This window comes from Mytilus galloprovincialis, chromosome 10 (genome assembly GCF_965363235.1).
Source record: "Mytilus galloprovincialis chromosome 10, xbMytGall1.hap1.1, whole genome shotgun sequence".
In the NCBI taxonomy this organism is placed as follows: Eukaryota; Metazoa; Mollusca; class Bivalvia; order Mytilida; family Mytilidae; genus Mytilus; species Mytilus galloprovincialis.
The window spans coordinates 5377398-5404090 of record NC_134847.1 but is presented as its reverse complement, the minus strand read 5'-3'; the positions used below and the strand labels follow the sequence as shown (position 1 = coordinate 5404090).

The window sequence follows — 26693 nt, the reverse complement described above, 5'->3', positions numbered from 1 at the left end:
CGCTGCATGTTTATGCACCTGTCCTAATTGATTCAGGGGTTTGTCGTTCAGCAGTTATCGTTTGTTGATGTGGTTCATATGTATTTTTTCCGTTTAGCTATACCAAATTAGATCGTTGATTGTGTCCTGTTCGTATAATGAATTGTGTACACTAATAATTTTGGGTCCCTCATAGCTTGCTGTTTGGTCTGGATCAAGGCCCTGTGTAAGAGGCCGTTTTTTGCTTTAATTTTTACTGCCGTCAATTCTTTTGAAGTAGCGGATAACATTTCTAACAGCGGTAAAATATACAATATTCATTAAAAAGTCTATCAACACGTTCTTAATTACATTTGATTAATCTGTAGGCTTGTTATGTAGTTTTGTTCTTAAAGTATTATATTAAACATTGCTCAAAAGCGTGAGGTTTGGCTAGCCTTAAAATCAGAATCGATCCAACATGTTTTCCTAAAATGTCCTGTACCAAGTCACGAAAATGATAGATGTTATTTGTTAGTTGTATCTGTATCTTACATTGACGTTTGTTTATTTGTTGCACTTTACTGTTTCGGTTTTTTCTTCTTTATAGTTGATATGTTTCCCTCGGTTTAAGTTTGAAACACGGACTTTTTTCTCAATCGATTTTTTGGCTTTCGAACAGCAGTTTGCTACTGTTGTCTTTATCTAATAAAATTGAGAATGGAAATGGGGAATGTATCAAAGAGACAACAACCCGACCATAGAAAACACTACAGCAGAAGGTCACCAACAGGTCTTCAATGTAACGAGAAGTTCCCGCAACCGGAGGCGTCCTTCAGCTGGCCCCTAAACAAATATATACTAGTTCAGTGATATTGAACGACATTCTAATTTCTAAATTGTACACAAGGAACTAAAATTTAAAAAAAAATACAAGACCAGAGGCTCCTGACTTGGGACAGGCGCAAAAATGCGGCGTGGTTAAACATGTTGATGCGATCTCAACCCTGCCCCTTTACTTTAAAAGAAGTCCGAGTCTGATGTCAGAAGATGTAACCAAAGAATAGCTCATTTGTAAATATAATCACGTTTTCATGATTAGATAATGGTGCAAATCGCACTTTTTCGGCTTCACATTTTAAGAATGTCATTATTTGGTTATAATATAGTATTCATCCTTTGATTTTTTGTTTAACGTTGTTTTTTTTTTATTTTTTCTATCTTAGTATCACGAAATGGATGAACACAGACACAAAACTGTTTTAATTATATCAAATTCTTGTTTTGTTCTGTCAGTACATTTCTAACAACTGATACTAAATACCGAAAAATGGTTTGGATGTATTTGGCACTCCTTTAAATGAAGATCTTAATACTATTTTGGGCGATACATCTTGTTGAGATTATTGGGGAAGGCATTGGGTCCGATGTTGTCAAATGAACATTGAGTGTATATTCCCTAGTTTATATGTTTTTTTAATTGAGGGAATCCATTTCAGTTGACACTTTATAGTGTGTCTTTCTATGTTGTGATGTTACATCATTGTTTCAGGTAAGGATGAAGGTCTGTACCTATAACAACGTTTAAACTTGCTGCATCTGTTTGTTGGCATCCGTCTCAAGTTAGAAGCATGTTGTTCAGTGGTTGTCGTTTGTTGATGTGGTCCATTGATATTTCTCATTTCATGTTTTGTAATTTAGATTAGACTGTTGTTTTTTCCGGTTTAAATGGTTTTACACTAGTCTTTTTGTTGCCCATTTTACCTTGCTTTCAGTTGTGTTGAAGATCGCACTTTGATCTATAATAGTTTACTGTTACACAATATGAATGAGAGTTCTCTCACTGGCACTCATACCACATTTTCTTATATCTATTTACTACATGTCCCTCCATTTTCTACTGGTATGTTAAAATAAAGGAAAAACAATTTGAGAAAATAGTTTATATAGACAAACACAAAAAACATCAGTAACTCTGAATTTATATAGAAAAAGAAAATACTTTCATATTAGTCAGTTAGAAGTCTATGGAAAAGAAATACGCAAAGAGAGAAACAACAACTAATACAGTAACTGTTATTGGCACAAAAGAAAAGTTAATTATAAAAAATAGAATATATTGAGGTGTTATATATTAAATTACATTTCCCCTCTTCTAATAGCTTCTAGAAAAGAAGAAAACTTAAAAGAAGAAGAATGCAGTAAACAATTTATCAGTGGCACTAAATGGTGGCAAATTAAGAAAAATAAAATTACCCTTTATTTAGTGCCATGCAATAAATCGTTTAACATCAGCTAAACATTATTAAATGATTTTAAGAATTAGCATATGTAGATCATGTGAATAAACAATTAAATTTTAATAGCAATAATGCTCTGTAAACAAATATTTTTTTATGTAATTTCATTTGGAATATATTCTTCATTAATCAATATAACATAATGAAATGCTAATCATACTGTGTTACATATTTTAGAATGTAGATAGCTACGGCATAAACATGTATTTATCATCGATGTTGCAACTTTCGAATTTCATATTTTTAGTTATGAAATTTCGGTTATGAATTTTTTTTTAAAAACTTCCCAGAGATACCGAAATAATATATTTTATGATCACAAATTGAAACGTAGATTAAACTATGTTCTACGTCACATTTTTTTTTTAATATTTCTATACTTACCACCAGATAGCTGAAGAAGTTTTTTAACTTTTTGATTTTAATAACAGACATGTTACGAAAAGGTATATTCAGGACGCTGAGGTTGACAAATTACATTTTAAATGTGGGGTTGTGTCAAACCACAAAAGAGATTACTTGTGTATACATTGAATATGATTTAAAAACCTCAGTCCTGCATTGATCCTTTTTATCTCTGTTTGTTTTGATCACACATCGTTATCAATATAATGTAATTTCATGCGACTGTCATACAAGTGGGAGGTTAAGCAAGCTATAAAACCAGGTTTAGTTCACACCATTTTCTACATAAGAAAATGCCTGTACCAATTCAGGAATATGACAGGAGGTATCCATTCATTTAATGTGTTTTAGCTTATTATTTTGCTATTTGATTAGGGACTTTCCGGTTTGAATTTTACTCTTAATTACACCTTATGTAAGAATCCCTGGGTATTGATTGTTTTTTGGACAATTGAAAAGTCTATGGTTTTGCAGGGGAAAACCCAAAAATTATTTTGAGCAAAAACAAAATAGGAGGTGCTCAATAGCATTACATCATGAAGAATCTGAGAAAGTTTTATCAAATAATATTAAGTGGTTCAGGAGAAGTTGCGGATACAACATTGGTACCCTCATTTTTAGGCAATGGCAAAGTCCATGTTTTTTAAATAGAAATCCCAAAAATTATATTGAACTAAAACGAAATAAGAAAAAGAGTGGCAAAAGATACCAAAGGGACGTTGAATCTCATAATTAATTAAAAAAAAAAAAAACCTGACAAAGCCATGGTTAAAAAAGAAGCAGACACAGACAAACAGACAAACAACACTTAACACAACATAGAAAAATAAAGATTGAGACACACGAACCCCACCAAAAACTGGGGGTGATCTCAGGTGCTCCGGAAGGATAAGCAGATCCAATAAGAGGTGCACAATGGTTCAAGTCTACGAAGTCTCATTCATGTTTTTTTAACCATTTCATTGTCTTCTCTTCTCTTGGTATACAGTTTCAGCGTCATTTGATATTGAAGATTACGTCAACATTAATATATTACCTTTACAATAGCTTCACTGAGGAGTTACATTTCAGCGGAGGAAATGTATTTATATGTATCTTTGTGAATCTTTGGGATCACGACAGATCAACCAATCAGCTGAATTTCAAGTATTGGAATTGTGTATTTTTAACGCTGTTTTTGCATACTTAATAGGATAAAAATGTAATGCTGTTAGTATATATAAAACAGGCAATAACTCTCGTTACTCCTGGGAAAATTGCCGGGATTTTGCAACCTAAATGGGTAATTTAAAATTAATATTTTTGTTTCGTCGAACTTTTACCTTACGTTCATGGTTCATATGCCAATGTTGGATTTCTTTGAATTGGTCTGTTTTTCAGATACTTTAGGATAGTCAAACTATGTATGGCGTATTTAATAATTGTAGGGTGTACCAATCTGTCCGGCATGTGTCATTTTACCTTGACATCATTTCATGGTTCATTTTTTTCTATGAGGTTTGTTTCTGAGAAAATTTTAGCAATATGCTAACGGAATTCGATGTTAGGAATGATTGTAAAGCCTACATGTCTGTGTGAAAGGGTTTAGTTCGACTTTAATGCATTACATTTATCACTTACATGTTAATTTAAAGTAATGCTTGAAGAAAAAAATCTTTTTTGTATTATCAACATAAATTAAAATGAGAATATTAGAACAGGCGAGAAATATAAGTGTGTCCACTCTTGTTGCTTTTCGGTCAATTCCTGCAAATTGTATATATATAGCTATTAAAACCAGGTTAGCGATTCAGGCTCCTATGAGTAAAGTTAGATTACCGGAAATCGTTAAAGTGTGACCTTATCTTGGCCTCAATTTCACAGCCCAATAACAGAGATTCATCGAATGAGCGATTTAGACACCTAGTATATTGTTTAATTATATAACAATTTGTACATTATGGAATGTATTAGGCTGTCGTCATCACGGTCTGTGGCATAACGATAACTGTTTTGTTATATATTTATATGTCTTTATTAAATTGATTGCTGTTTTACTTACAGCGGCAAATAACAAATAATTTTCATAACGATAATATAAGTTTACTTAATTCTTCACTATTAAAAACAGAAATGTGGGTTGGTTAACAATTTTCCAAAATAAACTGATTTCTGATAGAATAATAAAAGTCGATACCCATGAATTCATATATATCTCGAACATTTTCACACGTTGATGAGAAATAAACTAAAATCAATAATCAAAAACCTAGCAAAACACAGCTTTCATAAACACTTTTTTTTCAAAATAGTAAAGGTTTATGATTCGTATCTCAAGGGAGAACAGAAGTAAGCATACAAAATAGTGTTTTTGCTTCCTGTGGTGTGTCCACGACGTTGAAATCATCCAGATTCACATTTGTAATTTGCTGGATGAATTGACAGAACTCTTCTGAACAGCCTCTGGGCAGCATTGGTTTGGTGTAGAGCCTAGTAATGTCATCAAAGATACTTTCGTCACATGGTATGTCATAGGAATAGTCGACAGCGTCATAAAGTAGTGGCTGGTTGTACATAACATCCGGGACGCCATAGTTTTGATCAACTTGACGTTGTGACCGAATTCTATGACTATTCCACATATTTTTGAAAATATCTAAATGTTGTTGTATAACTGGCAGGAAACAAAAACGTACACACTCTAGATGAACTGGATTTGTGTTATTGAGCTCTCCGTTATCTATCATGTCTTTAAACATATTTCTACAGAATGTGGTGAAGTAAGGACACAGAAAACTCCACAGCATCTCAATCCTTTGATTCCCAGTTGATCGCCCCTCAGAAAAACTTCTGTACCCTGACATGTTATCATTGTGAACTGCACGTAACGCTATTTGTATCGACCTTATAATAACGTTCTCCGTACCAGCATCTGACCGAACCAATCGTGGAACACGCTTGGATTGTCTAAGGAATTCTACAAAATTAAGCGCAACATTACGTGGGTTTTTATTCGTATGACTTGCAGTTAGCCAAATGATTTTTCGAGAAAAGCCATCGATTGCTCCATGCACTGATATTCCAAAGGGTTTGAGTTTATCATATCCATCTATGTGAATACAAAAATTTGGTCCTAGATTACAATATCTTCTTCGCACAAGTCGACGTCGAGATCTTGCAACTACACCATCATAATGTATAGCTTTCAGTGCAATTCTCACCGTTTCCTGAGTAGCATTGATGCCACAGCAAGAATTAAGTATTTTCCACATTGCTCTATATCCAATATTAGAGTATCCTTGTTTGTGCAGTTGAATTATCTTTTGAACGATATTAATCAATGGACTCTCTGCACCATATCTTCTCAGTCGAAGTCTTTTCATCATTCTGTAGACTGTCTTAACACTAACAAATTTATTATGAACGAAAAGTAAAAATCCAGCTATTTCTTTAGCCGTATATGAAGAAGTAAAATAATAAGCAACTAACTCATCCGTTGAAGCAGTGTCACCTGGGTAACGCAAAGGATTTACAGTGTCAGCCATTTTATAATATGTTCTGAAAAAAAAAGTAAACGGTTATATACTTCAAAAGCAAAATCGTAACTAAAACATGCTTATAATGAGGCAAGCATGTTGGAGGTCACAGATTGAGAATAAAGCCAGTTTTAAGTTCAACTTTTCATTCTATTTAAATTAGGGGTTCATATTGTATTGTACATTTCATGATGACTTTTTGTTGACGCAACTGCACGTACTTAAATACTTTCGTTATGACCTTGTTAATTTATCAGTTCCTTCTACATTACTATTTTCTGAATATGTTGCAGATCTCGCAAATTCACAACTTTTTTTGCAGAAAACAAAATATGAGCCAACGAACATGGAAGTTACCTTTTTGGTTTATTTACAAATTCAGCAAACATATCTACATACATCTTACAAACATATAGAAAAAATCCCTGAAGTTTAATACTACCAGTAAATGCAGTTGTAACTAATAAAGGAGAAACAATATCTTGAAAATCTGAATTTTAGATTATCATTCCCAATCCTACTCTGAGCAGCACTTTCATAATTTATTTCACGCTTTCAAAAATTGCCGTGAATTCTTTCAAACAATGCATTTTTGTTAATAAAATTAAAAAAAAAAGAGATTTCCTCTCTCCAAATTTGATGCAACACATTTAAGATATATGCACTATACACATATATATCTTTATCGTAGTGACCACAGATAAATACCCATAAAAAAATATTTTCAAATAATTTGAACTTCGACAATTAAAAAAAAATATAAATGCAAAAAATGATATTTGATTCATATCATATGATTTTAGTATTTTGGTAAACATAAAAATATTGTTTGAACCATTCAAGTATCTATATTTGCAGTTTTAGGACAAAACGACCAGCACTAAATGCTAGGATTTGAAGTAAGAACATAGGGTTTTAAAAGATAAACTTGTATCAACTGGTGCAAGAAGATATGTGTCTAAAAACGTCATAAAAAACATATTTTTCTACTTGAACCGAGTAGTGGCGTAGTTTTACTTATTTGTTGTCAAAATATGTCTATACACTGTACATATATAAACTTAAAGTTCATACCCTATATATGCGACAATATATAACTTAGAATACAGTCAGCTTCAATTGTCTTTCAATTGAAAGCTGTTGATTTACATACTGAACAGCTTGATCTATGTCAAACTGTGAAAAGAATGAAACATGTAAAAATCTAAGTTGCTCACATGATGATACAATCAAACAAATATCAGTAAACATAAAATAAATTTGGCATGCATCAAAAATGACAAGAAATTTGAAATTTCGAGACAAATCTGCAATGGTTGCAGCAGTAACCTTAGTGAATGAAATATAAAGGTGTCTCAGTTGTGAAGCATGTGACAATATTACTACTTGGTTATCATTTATTGATGTCCCACTTATATCAAGGGTGGTTAAATTTCGCAAGGACATTACAAATGCAAGATTGTTTAGCGGTGTTTCTGCTACATACAATTCTTGAATAGTAGGAGTAAGCTTTAGCATCAATTTGGTAAATCTGTGTGACCCAAAAGTAATATTTTGGTTACTTAGATTGAGACATACAAGCTGATTATTTTTCACGATCATTTCCATCATTGCAATGTCTATAGTATAGGAATCGTCAAATTCTACAATAGTCCACAAGCTTTGCATTTTTCGCACAACATCCTTTAGACCTCTGCATATTTTACAGACTGTATAAAGTAACTCCGACACAGGAATATAACTAAGTACCATTATCACTAATTCTTCAGGAAGGTCTAATAGACTAGCTGAAAATATTAAACAAGTGAATTATTGCAAACACCTATATTTTATAAATGTCATACTTATTTTTTCAAGAATCTAATATACTTTTATTCTATATGTACGAGTGCTCAGGTGAAGACCGAAGAGCGTTGTTTTGTTATATTTGCCATTTTATAAATTAAAACAAAATTAAAATGTATCAATAGCTTCAAAAGTTATAGATATGTTTTGACATTTTAACTGAGTTTACAAATGGAAAATATAACATAATAAAACCTCCAATGATGTTGACTTGAGTCTTTTTGTCGCTGTTTTTAAAAGAAGTAGAAGCTAGATATCTGCACTGAAATATATATCAAGCCACTCAGTGACTCACATAAAGTTTCAAGACACTTTATGTTAAAAAACTCCAATGATTGGAGACCATGGTTCAAAGGTAAATTACTCAGAAATGAGTATGCAACATTCACCAATTTTAGATATTGATAAATTAATTATGTATATTTTTCATGTTAATTAATTTTACTAATATTCCACGTTTGATATGGAAACAAGGTATGGGATACCCATAATTGCCACGTTTATTGCAAGCCGTTCACGTCAAAACTCAGTATGTTTAAACCATTTTTCGAAAAATTTACACACTGAGAATTAGAAAGAAAAACACTGAGATGAAATAAACTGAAAAACACATCCTGAGAATTGAAAATTACACAATGAGATTTGTGCGCACTTTTTCTGCGCACAGATCTAATTTGCATATCTAATCTGTATCTATTACAATCTTAAACAACTAGGAGACAGAACTCGCTTTTAATTTGTAGCCTGAGTTCATGGCTCAAATTGTTATTTCGATTAAGTTTATGTCATCAGCAGTCCAAGGTCTGTTTAAGTTACGATTAGTAAAGATGTGAAGAATTTCCCTAAATCTCCTGTATCTTTAATTGACATTATTAGGAAACTCGAGAGTTCTAATGCATCTGTATGTATTTAAAACTTTAAAAACAGGTTTAATCCACAATTTTTTACATTATAAAATGCCTGTACCAAGTCAGGAATATGACAGTTGCTCTCCATTCGTTTGATGTGTTTGAGCCATCCCCTTGTTTTTGCCATGTGATAATAAGGACTTTCTCTTTAGAATTGTCCTTGGAATTCGGATTTTTTGTTATTTTACTTTTTACAACTTGCACACAACATGTACATAAATCTCATTGTGTAATTTTTGAAGTCTCAGTGTGTAATTTTCAAAGCTCACTGTGTGTTATTTATATTTTTGTAATCTCAGTGCGTCTTTTTGATATCTCAATGTGTATGTTTTTATTCTTAGTGTGTGTTTTCAGGTTTTTTAATCTGTGGTTTTTTTTAATTCTCAGTGTGTTAATTTTTCGAAAAATGTTTTAAACATAGTTTTGACGAGAACTGCTTGCCATATACGATGATATAACGTTACCACATCTCTGTTCATACACATATTATACTTACAGTAATTGCAAGGGATCTCTAAGCTGACCTGTAAAATACAAGAACAGATCAAAACATTTAATCACATTATAAAGTGCCATAGTTTGTCAGCTTGGCGTGTGACATCAAATTTCCCTCATTTTTTAAACTAGCTTATAATACAGACATTACAGCAATCGGACTTGAGTATGTACAGGTTCAAACAAAATCTTTTGTTAGCAACCTTGCTAGCTGAAGCGTAAAGTCGTTATTAGCTTATAAGGTTTACCTTTATTACCCTTATTTTGAAGTAGTTTAGTCCAAAAGACGATAAATTGATTAGTCCACTCTCAAATTAGGGTAGTAAAGGTAAACCTAAGAACGATGTTACGCTTCAGCTAGCAAGAAAGGTAATCAAAGTTTTTGATTGAACGTACATAGTCAAATCCGATGGCTGTAATGTTCAACATGATTAGACAGTCATTTATTTATTCCTGGTATGGCGGACTAAAACAGCTTATTTTTAATACGAAGTTAACAATACGTCATGTCAGTATTTATTGTAAAAAAAAATATGGAAAATAAGGATAGATCATAGAGGGAAATTTTTGTTTACTAAATTTGAGAATGGAAATTGGGAATGTGCTAAAGAGACAACAACCTGACTAAAGAACAGAAAACAGTTGACAAAATTTGTCGTCTTTGTACTGTTTATTGCACACACAAAAACATTGCGGTAGGGGCTTTGCCCATTGTTAAAGGCCGTACGGTGACCTATAATAGTTGTTAATTTCTGTGTCATTTGGTCTCTTGTGAAGAGTTGTCTCATTGGCAATTACACCACATCTTCTTTTTTATATTAACCGAACAATTATAATTAATCTGCCCCGTCATTTTTTCAGTACTGCACGAGATTTTTTTTCTCGCTGAACACTTCGAAGTAACAAGAGTCACAAGAACAGTCATTGGAACTTTATATAGGGGGAGGGGGTCTATATAGTTCAAATGAACTCGTAGTGACTCAGTATTAAAACATCAAAGGATCTTATTTTGCCGCAACTGTGAATTAAAAAAATCAGAACTCGACTGGCTCTCTCCAACGTAAATTTCGTGACACCCTATGTTAATTTATAGTTAAACCTGATTATTTTATGAGGCGACCATTTTACTTTCACAGCTGGAGAAAAAGGGTTGTGTTTTTTTTTGCATCAAAAACAAAATTCCCCTAACGTGTGTATACTACGGCAGACACGTGGAAAAGCCTTTTTATAGAAGTTTTTTTACAACAATAACTTAATGATTGATTGATTGATTGTTGTTTGTTTAACGCCACATGAGCACAACAAGGCTATATCGCGGCGAGATATCATTTAATAAATTGTTTCTTATCTTACCTCGATTTGCTTGAAATAAAATGCTCAAATGTGATGGCGACCTGATCCTTCCAAAGTCAAAATGAAAATGAACAGGTTAAAATCGTGCCACATTTATCTCGATTTAGCTGTAAACTTTCCCGTTGCTCGCCTTAATTTAAAACAATGTGTTGCTTTATAAAACAATATATCGAAGAAAAAAAGGCAATTTATTATTATTGCATGATATTTTTATTGACTTATAAATTAATCGTAAAATTGTTTCTCGTTTTGATAATTTGTCGCGTTATTTAAAACGATTTATTTTTATGGCGATAAAAAACAAATCGGCTAAATGCCTTGTTAGGCATTTTGTCGAAAAAAATAAATCGCAGTAATAAGAAAAAAAAGGCAATTTATTATTATTGCATGATATTTTTATTGACTTATAAATTAATCGTAATTTTTTTTTCTCGTTTTGAAAATATGTCGCATTATTTAAGACGATTTATTTTTAAGGCGATAAAAAACAAAGCGCCTAAATGCCTTGTTAGGCATTTTGTCGAAAAAAATAAATCGCAGTAATGAGAAATAAAGCATTTTCTCGCTAAAAGTTATATCGCCATCTTGGATTATAAGTATTAAAACGAGGGTAATATACGCTTCCGTATAAAACATCATTTAACGCGATAAAACATCGCTTAACGCGTTAAAACATCATTTAACGCGTTAAAACATCATTTAACGCGTTAAAATATCATTTAACGCGTTAAAACATCATTTAACGCGTTAAAACATCATTTAACGCGTTAAAACATCGTTGAACGCGATAAAACATCGTTTAGCGCGATAAAACTAAAACATCATTTAACGCGTTAAAACATCCTTTAACGCTTAAAAACATCATTTAACACGTTAAAATATCATTTAACGCGTTAAAACATCGTTTAACGCGATAAAACATTGTTTAACGCGATAAAACATCGTTTAACGCGATAAAACATCGTTTAACGCGATAATACATCGTTTTACGCGTTGAAACATCATGTAACGCGTTAAAACATCATTGGATGTAGTTATGAAATAATGTTGCTAACGAATACTATGATCTGTTCGCATCTTTTGGATTATCGTGGTGTCCTGGACATTACAGAAGAGGAGGATATTCATGGTGTATATTCGGAACGCTTCCTTTCCGATTCAGTCGACGGTTACGCTTGCTTTCCGATACACATAACGCTTGCTTTCAGATTTATATTGACGAAGTAGCAGGTGACACGACTTTGTGATGGACAATACTTAAATCAGATGGTAAATGGCGTTCCCTCTTGTATCTCACGGAACACTAGAAATATTTTTCTTGATAAAGATGTAACGCATGTCATCATAAAAGTTACAAATCACGTCATAAACGGTCCCACAAATGCAACACTTTGTAGGATGGAACAAAAGAATATATTTCTTTCGTCTTAAACTGTTTAATACATTGAAAATAAACCCGGGTTTCAAATCCTATATTTATTTTTTAAGGTCTTTCCTCTCCGCGAGGAAAGACCTTATTGTTTTTCTAATGTTTTTTAAGGTCTTTCCCCTACATGGGAAAGACCTTATTGTTAAGGTCTTTCCCCTACATGGGAAAGACCTTATTGTTTTTCTAATGTTTTTAAGGTCTTTCCCCTACGTGAGGAAAGACCTTATTTTTTTCTTAAGGTCTTTCCTCTCCGCGAGGAAAGACCTTATTGTTTTTCTCCTGTTTTTTTTTTTTTCATCCAGCATTTGTTTGACATGGCCTCCCCTCGTTTCTATTGGAGTAATCAAGACCAAATATGGACCATCGGTAGAACTCATCATGAAGTATTACCAGATGAGGCTGTGTAGGATTTCATCATCCCCTTTAGAAGTTATCTCCCTTTTATTGGTTTTTTTCGACATGGCCCCCCCTCGTTGTTTTTAAAGATATCATGACCTTATTTGGACAACAGTTAGATCTCATCATGATGTGTTACCATATGAGGCTGCTAAGGATTTCATTATTCCCTATGAGAGTTACGTCCCCTTGAAGCAATTTCTTTCTTTTACATGTTTCTCAAAAAGTATTCAAGATAGAATTGATTTGAAAACGGAAACATGTACAAGACCAGATGGCAATGATAATGAACATATACAATCATTTTGTTGTTAACCCTTATAAGGAGTTATTTCCCTTGAAAAAATATACCCAATTTTTGAAAAATTGTATCTCGAGAACCGGAAGTCGTAAAGACTTGGGACCTACACCAATAATCTTAAGTTCATGTGACCTTTTATTTGCACCCAAGGTCAAAGGTCACCAAGTGCAAAAAAAAATTACGCTGCAATTTCAAGCTTGCATATTAAGAAAACGATAAGAGTTTGCTGCATACTTACAGCGTATAAAATGTTCCTCTCTATGAGCTCTACATTTTATACACTGTGCCCAAAAGTGTCCGACTGTCTGTTCAAAAGTTACGACGGGATGATTATTAAAAGTATAGTATTGTGTGTATATCTTTTTAAAGGTAACAGATATCAACCTACTATAAACTGCAAAGATGATCAGTAATTCAAGACCTTCAATTTGAGGTCAATGTCAGGTCATGATGAAATTTCACCTTGACCTTCACATTATACTATGACCTTGACCTTGTGATATTTGAAAGGTCAAGTGGTCCTGAGTTGAATGGTGATAATCCCATATCTCTACGACTTCCGGTTCTCAAGTTTTGTATTGCATCATATATTTGATGATTAATTGTGACCTTGGTGAACTTTGAAATTGTCCCAATTCTTTTTCTATAATGTTGTCCTTCAACCGTAGATCATTTATCATTTAACAGATTTGAGATACCTATTGTCGTTTTAGAGATAATGCAGTTTGAAGTTTTGCGAGCGGAGGCATGTATTTCTGAATCATCAAGAGCTTACCACTTGAAATGTTTTAGAAATTGAAGAGGTTGACATAGTTATATGTTTGACCAAATACCAAAATCATTCCATGGAAAAAAACACCAAAAAATCAATTTGAAATTTTCAAGTTTTGCATTGACTTTGTAAGTTTCATAACTTCTATTTATATAGTTGATATTGCATCATTATTTGCACTTTGTCAAATGGGGTCATCTGATATATCAAATTGAAGGTCTCAATAAACTCTACTTAAAAATGAAAATTATAATTTTAAATCCCATTTTCATCCTAGGGGGATGGGTGGGGTCATTGAGTGCAAACATTCAAATTTCTCAGATGGTAAGGTTGTCGCATATCAAATGAAAGAACATAAAGCGTACATTTCAAATTTCAAATTGACGTCTTACAAAAATGGGTTGGATGGGGTCATTGAGTGCAAAAAATAAATGTTCTTTTAAGGTAGGGTTGTTGTATATCAAATAAAAGGTTATGATGTGTACATTTAAAATATCAAATTCCCGACCTCCAAAAATTAGTTGGATGGGGTAATTAAGTGCAAAAATCAAACTGTCTAGAACATGGTGTTGTCGCATATCAAATGAAAGCTCATCTATCCTGTGTTACATACATCATACTTCCGATCTCAAAAATGTAGGCTGATGAGGTCATTAAGTGTGAAAAGTGAAAAGTTTCAGACGGTATGCTTGTCGTATATCAAACGAAAGGTCGTACAAAGTACATTACGAAAACATCACTTTTACAGGAAAGACCGCGAGGAAAGACCTTATTGTTTTTCTCATGTTTTTTTTTTTTTTTTTTTTTTTTTTTTTTTTTTCATCCAGCATTTGTTTAACATGGCCTCCCCTCGTTTCTATTGGAGTTATCAAGACCAAATATGGACCATCGGTAGACCTCATCATGAAGTATTACCAGATGAGGCTGTGTAGGATTTCATCATCCCCTTTAGAAGTTATCTCCCTTTTATTGTTTTTTTTCGACATGGCCCCCCTCGTTGCTTTTGAAGATATCATGACCTTATTTGTACAATAGTTAGATCTCATCATGATGTGTTACCATAAGAGGCTGCTAAGGATTTCATCATTCCCTATGAGAGTTATGTCCCCTTGAAGCAATTTCTTTCTTTTACATTTTTCTCAAAAAGTATTCAAGATAGAATCCATTTGAAAACGGCAACATGTACAAGACCAGATGGCAATGTTAATTAACATATACAATCATTTTATTGTTAACCCTTATAAGGAGTTATTTCCCTTGAAAAAATATTCTTAATTTTTGAAAAATTGTATCTCGAGAACCGGAAGTCGTAAAGACATGGGACCAACACCGATAATCTTAAGTTCATGTGACCTTTAATTTGCACCCAAGGTCAAAGGTCACAGAGTGCAAAAAAAAATTACGCCGCAATTTCAAGCTTTCATATTAAGAAAACGACAAGAGTTTGCTGCATACTTACAGCGTATAAAATGTTCCTCTCGACGAGCTCTACATTTTATACACTGAGCTCAAAAGAGTCCGACTGTCTGTTCAAAAGTTACAACGGGATGATTCTTAAAAGTATAGTATTGTGTGTATATCTTTTTAAAGGTAACAGATATCAACCTACTATAAACTGCAAAGCTGATCAGTAGTTCAAGACCTTCAATTTAAGGTCAATGTCAGGTCATGATGAAATTTCACCTTGACCTTGACATTATACTATGACCTTGACCTTGTGATATTTGAAAGGTCAAGTGGTCCTGAGTTGAATGGTGGTAATTCCATGTCTCTACGACTTCCGGTTCTCAAGTTTGGTATTGCATCATATATTTGATGATTAATTGTGACCTTGGTGAACTTTGAAATTGTCCATATTTTTGTTTTATAATGTTGTCCTTCAACTGTAGATCATTTACCATTTAACAGATTTGAGATATCTATTGTCGTTTTAGAGATAATGCAGTTTGAAATTTTGCGAGCGGCGGCATGTATTTCTGAATCAACAACAGCTTACCACTTAAAATGATTTAGAAATTGAAGAAGTTGACATAGTTATATGTTTGACCAAATACCAAAAACATTCCATGGAAAAAAACACCAAAAAATCAATTTGAAATTTTCAAGTTTTGCATTGACTTTGTAAGTTTCATAACTTCTATTTATATAGTTGATATTGCATCATTATTTGCACTTTGTCAAATGGGGTCATCTGATATATCAAATTGAAGATCTTAATAAACTCTACTTAAAAATGAAAATTTTAAACCCCCTTTTCATCCCGGGGGACGGGTGGGGTCATTTAGTGCAAACATTCAAATTTCTCACATGGTAAGGTTGTCGCATATCAAATGAAAGAACATAAAGCGTACATTTCAAATTTCAAATTGACGTCTCCCAAAACTGGGTTGGATGGGGTCATTGAGTGCAAAAAATAAATGTTCTTTTAAGGTAGGGTTGTTGTATATCAAATGAAAGGTCATGATGTGTACATTTGAAATATCATATTTCCGACCTCAAAAATTAGTTGGATAGGGTTATTAAGTGCAAAAATCAAACTTTCTAGAACATAGAGTTGTTGCATATCAAATGAAAGCTCATCTACCCTGTGTTACATATATCATACTTCCGATCTCAAAAATGTAGGCGGATGAGGTCATTAAGTGTAAAAAGCGAAAAGTTTCAGAAGGTATGCTTGTCGTATATCAAACAAAATTTTCATACAAAGTACATTACGAAAACATCACTTTTACAGGAAAGACCTTTCAATTGTTTTACAAACAATTGAGATACTAGTGTTTTTTTTTTTTCTTTTTTTTTTTCTTCCAGCATTTGTTTGGCACGCCCTCCTACCGCTTCTATTGGAGTTATCAAAACCAAATTTAAACCATCGATAGACCTCATCATGAACTGTTACCTGATGAACTTTTGTAGGATTTCATCATCCCCTTAAGAAGTTATCTCCCTTTTATTGATTTTTTTCCACATGCCCCCCCCCCTCGTTGTTTTTACAGATATCATTACCTTATTTGGACAAAAGGTACATCTCATCATTATGTATTACCATATGAGGCTGAATAGGATTTCATCGTCCCTTATGAGAGTTATATCCCCTTGAAACAATTTCTTTCCTTTGCATTTTTCTCAAAAAGTACTAGAGATAGAATCGATTTGAAAACGGCAACATGTACAGGAACAGATGGTTATGTTAATGAACATATACAATCATTTTGTTATTAACCCTTATAAGGAGTTATTCCCATTGAAAAATTGTAAACAATTTTAGAAAAATTTCATTTCCAGAACCGGAAGTCGTAGAGACTTGGGACCTTCACCAATAATCTTTAATTCATGTGACCTTTAATATGCATCCAAGGTCAAAGGTCACCGAGTGCAAAAAAAAATTACGCTGCAATTTCAAGCTTACATATTAGGAAAACGGTAAGACTTTGCTGCATACATACAGCGTATAAAATGTTCCTCTCGACGAGCTCTATATTTTATATGATAAGTCCAAAAAAGTCCGACTGTCTGTTCAAAATTTACAACGGGATGATTCTTAAAAGTATAGTATTTTGTGTATATCTTTTAAAAGGTAGCAGATATCAACCTACTATAAACTGCAAAGATGATCAGTAATTCAAGACCTTCAATTTGAGGTCAATGTCAGGTCATGATGAAATTTCACCTTGACCTTCACAGTATACTATGACCTTGACCTTGTGATATTTGAAAGGTCAAGTGGTCCTGAGTTGAATAGTGGTAGTCTCATGTCTCTACGACTTCCGGTTCTTAAGTTTGGTATTGCATCATATATTTGATGATTAATTGTGACCTTGGTGAACTTTGAAAATGTCCCAATTCTTTTCCTATAATGTTGTCCTTCAACTGTAGATCATTTATCATTTAACAGATTTGAGATATCTATTGTCGTTTTAGAGATAATCCAGTTTGAAATTTTGCGAGCGGCGGCATGTATTTCTGAATCAATAACAGCTTACCACTTAAAATGTTAAGAAATTGAAGAGGTTAATATAGTTATATGTTTGACCAAATACCAAAAACATTCAATGGAAAAAAACGCCAAAAATTCAATTTGAAATTTTCAAGTTTTGCATTGACTTTGTAAGTTTCATAACTTCTATTTATATAGTTGATATTGCATCATTTTTTGCACTTTGTCAAATGGGGTCATCTGATATATCAAATTGAAGGTCTAAATGTACTCTACTTAAAAATGAAAATTTTAAACTCCCTTTTCATCCCAGGGGGACGGGTGGGGTCATTTAGTGCAAACATTCAAATTTCTCAGATGGTAAGGTTGTCGCATATCAAATGAAAGAACATAAAGCGTACATTTCAAATTTCAAATTGACGTCTCCCAAAAATGGGTTGGATGGGGTCATTGAGTGCAAAAAATAAATGTTCTTTTAAGGTAGGGTTGTTGTATATCAAATGAAAGGTCATGATGTGTACATTTGAAATATCAAATTCCCGACCTCCAAAAATTTGTTGGATAGGGTTATTAAGTGCAAAAATCAAACTTTCAAGAACATGGTGTTGTCGCATATCAAACGAAAGCTCATCTACTCTGTTCCATATATCATAATTCCGATCTCAAAAATGTAGACGGATGAGGTCATTAAGTATAAAAAGCGAAAAGTTTCAGAAGGTGTGCTTGTCGTATATCAAACGAAAGGTCGTACAAAGTACAATACGAAAACATCACTTTTACAGGAAAGACCTTTCAATTGTTTTACAAACAATTGAGATACTAGTTCTAATGTGTTTTTAAGGTCTTTCCCCTACATGGGAAAGACCTTATTGTTTTTCTAATGTTTTTTTTTTTCTTTTTTTTCTTTTTTTTCTTCCAACATTTTTTTGACATGCCCGCCCCTTCCTTCTGTTAAAGTTACCAAGACCAAATATGGACCATTGATAGACCTCATCATGCAGTTTTACCAAATGACCCTGTTAAGGATTTCATCATCCTCTTTAGAAGTTATCTCCCTTTTATTGATTTTTTTCAACATGGCACCCCCTCGTTGTTTTTAAAGATATCATGACATTATTTGGACAATAGGTAGATCTCATCATGATTTATTACCATATGAGGTTGAATAGGATTTCATTGTCCCCTATGAGAGTTATATCCCCTTGAAACAATTTCTTTCCTTGCATTTTTCTCAAAAAGTATAAGAGATAGAATTGATTTGAAAACGGCAACATGTACAGGAACAGATGGCAATGTTAATGAACATATACAATCATTTTGTTATTAACCCTTATAAGGAGTTATTCCTCTTGAAAAATTATATTTCCAGATCCGGAAGTCGTAGAGACTTGGGACCTTCACCAATAATCTTTAATTCATGTGACCTTTAATATGCACCCAAGGTCAAAGGTCACAGAGTGCAAAATAAAATTACGTTTCAATTTCAAGCTTACATATTAGGAAAACGATAAGACTTTGCTGCATACATACAGCGTATAAAATGTTCCTCTCTACGAGCTCTACATTTTATATTATAAGCCCAAAAATGTCTGACCGTCTGTTCAAAATTTACAACTGGATGATTCTTAAAAGTATAGTATTTTGTGTATATCTTTTTAAAGGTCAAAGATATCAACCTACTATAAACTGCAAAGATGATCAGTAATTCAAGACCTTCAATTTGAGGTCAATGTCAGGTCATGATGAAATTTCACCTTGACCTTCACAGTATACAATGACCTTGACCTTGTGATATTTGAAAGGTCAAGTGGTCCTAAAGTTGAATGGTGATAGTCCCAGGTCTCTACGACTTCCGGTTCTTAAGTTTGGTATTGCATCATATATTTGATGATTAATTATGACCTTGGTGAACTTTGAAATTGTCCCAATTCTTTTTCTATAATGTTGTCCTTCAACTGTAGATCATTTATCATTGAACAGATTTGAGATATCTATTGTCGTTTTAGAGATAATGCAGTTTGAAGTTTTGCGAGCGGAGGCATGTATTTCTGAATCAACAAGAGCTAACCACTGAAAATGTTTTAGAAATTGAAGAGGTTAACATAGTTATATGTTTGACCAAATACCAAAAACATTCCATGGAAAAAAACACTAAAAAATCATTTTGAAATTTTCAAGTTTTGCATTGACTTTGTAAGTTTCATAACTTCTATTTATATAGTTGATATTGCATCATTATTTGCACTTTGTCAAATGGGGTCATCTGATATATCAAATTGAAGGTCTTAATAAACTCTACTTAAAAATGAAAATTTAAAACCCTCTTTTTAACCCAGGGGGACGGGTGGGGTCATTTAGTGCAAACATTCAAATTTCTCAGATGGTAAGGTTGTTGCATATCAAATGAAAGAACATAAAGCGTACATTTCAAATTTCAAATTGACGTCTCCCAAAAATGGGTTGGATGGGGTCATTGAGTGCAAAAAATAAATTTTCTTTTAAGATAGGGTTGTTGTATATCAAATGAAAGGTCACGATGTGTACATTTGAAATATCAAATTCCCAACCTCCAAAAATTAGTTTGATAGGGTTATTAAGTGCAAAAATCAAACTTTCTAGAACATGGCGTTGTCGCATATCAAATGAAAGCTCTTCTACTCTATGTAACATATATCATAATTCCGATCTTAAAAAAGTAAGCAAAAAGTTTCAGAAGGTATGCTTGTCGTATATCAAACGAAAGGTCGTACAAAATACATTACGAAAACATCACTTTTACAGGAAAGACCTTTCAATTGTTTTACAAACAATTGAGATACTAGTTTTTTCTTTTTTTTCTTCCAACATTTTTTTGACATGCCAGCCTCTTGTTTCTGTTGAAGTTATTAAGACCAAATATGGACCATCGCTAGACCTCACCAAGATGTATTACCAAATGACCCTGTTAAGGATTTCATCATCCCCTTTATGAGTTATCTCCCTTTTATTGATTTTTTTCAACATGGCCCCCCCTCGTTGATTTTAAAGATATCATGACCTTAATTGGACACAATGTAGATCTCATCATGATGTATTACCATGTGAGGCTGAATAGGATTCCATCGTCCCCTATAAGAGTTATATCCCCTTGAAACAATTTCTTTCCTTTGTATTTTTCTCAAAAAGTATAAGAGATACAATCGATTTGAAAACGGCAACATGTACAGAAACAGATGGCAATGTTAATGAACATGTACAATCATTTTGTTATTAAGCCTTATAAGGAGTTATTCCCCTTGAAAAATTGAACATAATTTTAGAAAAATTGTATTTCGAGAACCAGAAGTCGTAGAGACTTGGGACCTTCACCAGTAATCTTTAATTCATGTGACCTTTAATATGCAGTAAAGGTCAAAGGTCACTGAGTGCAAAAAAAAAAATTACGTTGCAATTTCAAGCTTACATATTAGGAAAACGATAAGACTTTGCTGCATACATACAGCGTATAAAATGTTCCTCTCGACGGGCTCTACATTTTATACGATAAGCCTAAAAATGTCCGACCGTCTGTTCAAAAGTTACAACGAGATGATTCTTAAAAGTATAGTATTTTGTGTATATCTTTTTAAAGGTAACAGATATCAATCTACTATAAACTGCAAAGATGATCAGTAATTCAAGACCTTCAATTTGTGGCCAATTTCAGGTCATGATGAAATTTCACCTTGACCTTCACATTATACTATGACCTTGACCTTGTAATATTTGAAAGATTAAGTGGTCCTGAGTTGAATGGTGGTAATCCCATGTCTTTACGACTTCCGGTTATCAAGTTTGGTATTGCATCATATATTTGATGATTAATTGTGACCTTTGTGAACTTTGAAATTGTCCCTAGTCTTTTTGATAATGTTGTCCTTTAACTGTAGATCATTTACCATTTAACAGATTTGAGATATCTATTGTCGTTTTTGAGATAATTGAGTTTGAAATTTTACGAGCGGCGGCATGTATTTCTGAATCAACAACAGCTTACCACCTAAAATGTTTAAGAAATTGAAGAAGTTAACATAGTTATATGTTTGACCAAATACCAAAAACATTCCATTTAAAAAAAACACAAAAAAATCATTTTAAAATTTTCATGTTTTGCATTGACTTTGTAAATTTCATAACTTCTATTTATATCGTTGATATTGCATCATTTTTGGCACTTTGTCAAATGGGGTCATCTGATATATCAAATTGAAGGTCTCAATAAACTCTACTTAAAAATGAAAATTTTAAGCCTGTTTTTCATCCCAGGCGGAAGGGTGGGGTCATTTAGTGCAAAAATTCAAATTTCTCAGATGGTAAGGTTGTCGCATATCAAATGAAAGAACATAAAGCGCACATTTCAAATTTCAAATTGACGTCTCCCAAAAATGGGTTGAATGGGGTCATTGAGTGCAAGAAATAAATTTTCTTTTACTAGAGGGTTGTTGTATATCAATTGAAAGGTCATGATGTGTACATTTGAAATATAAAATTCCCAACCTCCAAAAATTGGTTGGATGGGGTCATTAGGTGCAAAAATCAAACTTTTTAGAACATGGCGTTGTCGCATATCAAATGAAAGCTCATCTACCCTGTGTTACATATATCATACTTCCGATCTCAAAAATGTCGGCGGATGAGGTCATTAAGTGTAAAAAGCGAAACGTTTCAGAAAGTATGCTTGTCGTATATCAAACGAAAGGTCGTACAAAGAACATTACGAAAACATCACTTTTACAGGAAAGACCTTTCAATTGTTTTACAAACAATTGAGATACTAGTTAAGGTCTTTCCCCTACATGGGAAAGACCTTATTGTTTTTCTAATGTTTTTAAGGTCTTTCCCCTACGTGAGGAAAGACCTTATTGTTTTTCTAATGTTTTTTTTAAGGTCTTTCCTCTCCGCGAGGAAAGACCTTATTGTTTTTCTCCTGTTTTTTTAAGGTCTTTCCTCTCCGCGAGGAAAGACCTTATTGTTTTTCTCCTGTTTTTTTTTTTTTTTTTTTTTTTCATCCAGCATTTGTTTAACATGGCCTCCCCTTGTTTCTATTGAAGTTATCAAGACCAAATATGGACCATCGGTAGACCTCATCATGAAGTATTACCAGATGAGGCTGTGTAGGATTTCATCATCCTCTTTAGAAGTTATCTCCCTTTTATTGTTTTTTTTCGACATGGCCCCCCCCTCGTTGTTTTTGAAGATATCATGACCTTATTTGGACAAAAGTTAGATCTCATCATGATGTGTTACCATATGAGGCTGCTAAGGATTTCATCATTCCCTATGAGAGTTATGTCCCCTTAAAGCAATTTCTTTCTTTTACATTTTTCTCAAAAAGTATTCAAGATAGAATCGATTTGAAAACGGCAACATGTACAGGACCAGATGGCAATGTCAATTAACATATACAATCATTTTGTTGTTAACCCTTATAAGGAGTTATTTCCCTTGAAAAAATATAAACAATTTTTGAAAAATTGTATCTCGAGAACCGGAAGTCGTAAAGACTTGGGACCTACACCAATAATCTTAAGTTCATGTGACCTTTAATTTGCACCCAAGGTCAAAGGTCACCGAGTGCAAAAAAAAATTACGATGCAATTTCAAGCTTTCATATTAAGAAAACGATCAGAGTTTTCTGCATACTTACAGCGTATAAAATGTTCCTCTCGACGAGCTCTACATTTTATACTCTGACCTCAAAAGAGTCCGACTGTATGTTCAAAAGTTACGACGGGATGATTCTTAAAAGTATAGTATTGTGTGTATATCTTTTTAAAGGTAACAGATATCAACCTACTATAAACTGCAAAGATGGTCAGTAGTTCAAGACCTTCAATTTGAGGTCAATGTCAGGTCATGATGAAATTTCACCTTGACCTTCATATTTTACTATGACCTTGACCTTGTAATATTTGAAAGGTCAAGTAGTCCTGAGTTGAATGGTGATAGTCCCATGTCTCTACGACTTCCGGTTCTCAAGTTTTGTATTGCATCATATATTTGATGATTAATTGTGACCTTGGTGAACTTTGAAATTGTCCCAATTCTTTTTCTATAATGTTGTCCTTCAACTGTAGATCATTTATCATTTAACAGATTTGAGATATCTATTGTCGTTTTAGAGATAATGCAGTTTGAAGTTTTTCGAGCGGAGGCATGTATTTCTGAATCATCAAGAGCTTACCACTTAAAATGTTTTAGAAATTGAAGAGGTTGACATAGTTATATGTTTGACCAAATACCAAAAGTATTCCATGGAAAAAAACACCAAAAAATCAATTTGAAATTTTCAAGTTTTGCATTGACTTTGTAAGTTTCATAACTTCTATTTATATAATTGATATTGCATCATTATTTGCACTTTGTCAAATGGGGTCATCTGATATATCAAATTGAAGGTCTTAATAAACTCTACTTAAAAATGAAAATTTTAAACCCCCTTTTCATCCCAGGGGGACGGGTGGGGTCATTTAGTGCAAACATTCAAATTTCTCAGATGGTAAGGTTGTCGCATATCAAATGAAAGAACATAAAGCGTACATTTCAAATTTCAAATTGACGTCTCCCAAAAATGGGTTGGATGGGGTCATTGAGTGCAAAAAATAAATGTTCTTTTAAGGTAAGGTTGTTGTATATCAAATGAAAGGTCATGATGTGTACATTTGAAATATCAAAATCCCGACCTCCAAAAATTAGTAAGATAGGGTTATTAAGTGCAAAAATCAAACTTTCTAGAACATGACGTTGTCGCATATCAAATGAAAGCTCATCTACCCTGTGTTACATACATCATACTTCCGATCTCAAAAATGTAGGCTGATGAGGTCATTAAGTGTAAAAAGTGAAAAGTTTCAGAAGGTATGCTTGTCGTATATCAAACGAAAGGTCGTACAAAGTACATTACGAAAACATCACTTTTACAGGAAAGACCTTTCAATTGTTTTACAAACAATTGAGATACTAGTTTTTTAAGGTCTTTCCCCTACATGGGAAAGACCTTATTGTTTTTCTAATGTTTTTTCTTTTTCTTTTTTTTCTTCCAACATTTTTTTGACAGGGCCTTGTCCCCTTTCTGTTGAAGTTATCAAGACCAAATATGGACCATCGATAGACCTCATCATTCACTTTTACCAGATGAACTTTTGTAGGATTTCATCATCCCCTTTAGAAGTTATCTCCCTTTTATTGATTTTTTTCAACATGGCCCCCCTTTAATGTTTTAAAAGATATCATGACCTTATATAGACAATAGGTAGATATCATCATGATGTATTACCACATGAGGCTGCATAGGATTTCATCATCCCCTTTGAGAGTTATATCCCCTTATAGCAATTTTTAATATTTGCATTTTTCTCAAAAAGTATTTGAGATAGAATGTAATTGAAAATGACAGCATGTACAAGAACAGATGGCAATGTTTATAAACATAAACAATTAATTTGTTACTTATCCTTATAAGGAGTTATTTCCCTTTAAAAATTATAAATAATTTTTGAAAAATTCTATTTTCAGAACCGGAAGTCATAGAGACCTTGAACCTTGACCAATAATCTTAATTCATGTGACCTTCAATATGCACCCAAGGTCAAAGGTCACCGAGTGCAAAATAAAATTACGCTGCAATTTCAAGCTTACATATTAGGAAAACGATAAGACTTTGCTGCATACATACAGCGTGTAAATTGTTCCTCTCGACGAGCTCTACATTTTATGCAATAAGCCCAAATATTTCTGACCGTCTGTTTAAAAGTTACGACGGGATGATTCTTAAAAGTATAGTATTGTGTGTATATCTTTTTAAAGGTAACAGATATCAACCTACTATAAACGGCAAAGATGATCAGTAATTCAAGACCTTCAATGTCAGGTCATGATGAAATTTCACCTTGACCTTCACATAATACTATGACCTTGACCTTGAGATATTTGAAAGGTCAAGTGGTCCTGAGTTGAATGGTGATAGTCCCATGTCTCTACGACTTTCGGTTCTCAAGTTTGGTATTGCATCATATATTTGATGATTAATTGTGACCTTGGTGAACTTTGAAATTGTCCCAATTCCTTTTCTATAATGTTGTCCTTTAACTTTAGATCATTTACCATTTAACAGATTTGAGATATCTATTGTCGTTTTAGAGATAATGCAGTTTGAAATTTTGCTAGCGGCGGCCTGTATTTCTGAATCAACAACAGCTTACCACTTAAAATGTTTAAGAAATTGAAGAGGTTAACATAGTTATATGTTTGACCAAATACCAAAAACATTCCATGTAAAAAAACACCAAAAATTCAATTTGAAATTTTCAAGTTTTGCATTGACTTTTTAAGTTTCATAACTTCTATTTATATAGTTGATATTGCATCATTATTTGCACTTTGTCAAATGGGGTCATCTGATATATCAAATTGAAGGTCTCAATAAACTCTACTTAAAAATTAAAATTTTAAACCCCCTATTCATCCCAGGGGGACGGGTGGGGTCATTTAGTGCAAACATTCAAATTTCTCAGATGGTAAGGTTGTCGCATATCAAATGAAAGAACATAAATCGTACATTTCAAATTTTAAATTGACGTCCCCCAAAATTTGGTTGAATGGGGTCATTGAGTGCAAAAAATAAATTTTCTATTACGATAGGGTTGTTATATATCAAATGAAAGGTCATGATGTGTACATTTGAAATATCAAATTCCTAACCTCCAAAAATTAGTCGGATGGGGTTATTAAGTGCAAAAATCAAACTTTTTAGAACATGGCGCTGTCGCATATCAAATGAAAGCTCATCTACCCTGTGTTACATATATCATACTTCCGATCTCAAAAATGTAGGCGGATGAGGTCATTAAGTGTAAAAAGCGAAAAGTTTCAAAATGTATGCTTGTCGTATATCAAACGAAAGGTCGTACAAAGAACATTACGAAAACATCAATTTTTCAGGAAAGACCTTTCAATTGTTTTACAAACAATTGAGATACTAGTTTTTTTTTTTTTTTTTTTTTTCATCCAGCATTTGTTTAACATGGCCTCCCCTTGTTTCTATTGGAGTTATCAAGACCAAATA

General features: G+C 33.0%; 1 protein-coding gene and 1 long non-coding RNA gene across 4 annotated transcripts in view; one reads left to right on the top strand and one right to left on the bottom strand.

The window, feature by feature from the left end:
- The window catches only part of LOC143049705 (uncharacterized), a 396341-nt gene that overhangs the window by 60654 nt on the left and 308994 nt on the right, over nucleotides 1–26693 (top strand). The gene's annotated exons all lie outside the window — the stretch shown is intronic.
- Nucleotides 4777–9481, bottom strand: LOC143049712 (uncharacterized). Its single transcript, XR_012970294.1, has 3 exons — nucleotides 9428–9481; nucleotides 7757–7965; nucleotides 4777–6200 (listed from the first exon to the last, which is right to left on the bottom strand). It is a non-coding gene; the product is annotated as an uncharacterized LOC143049712 (long non-coding RNA).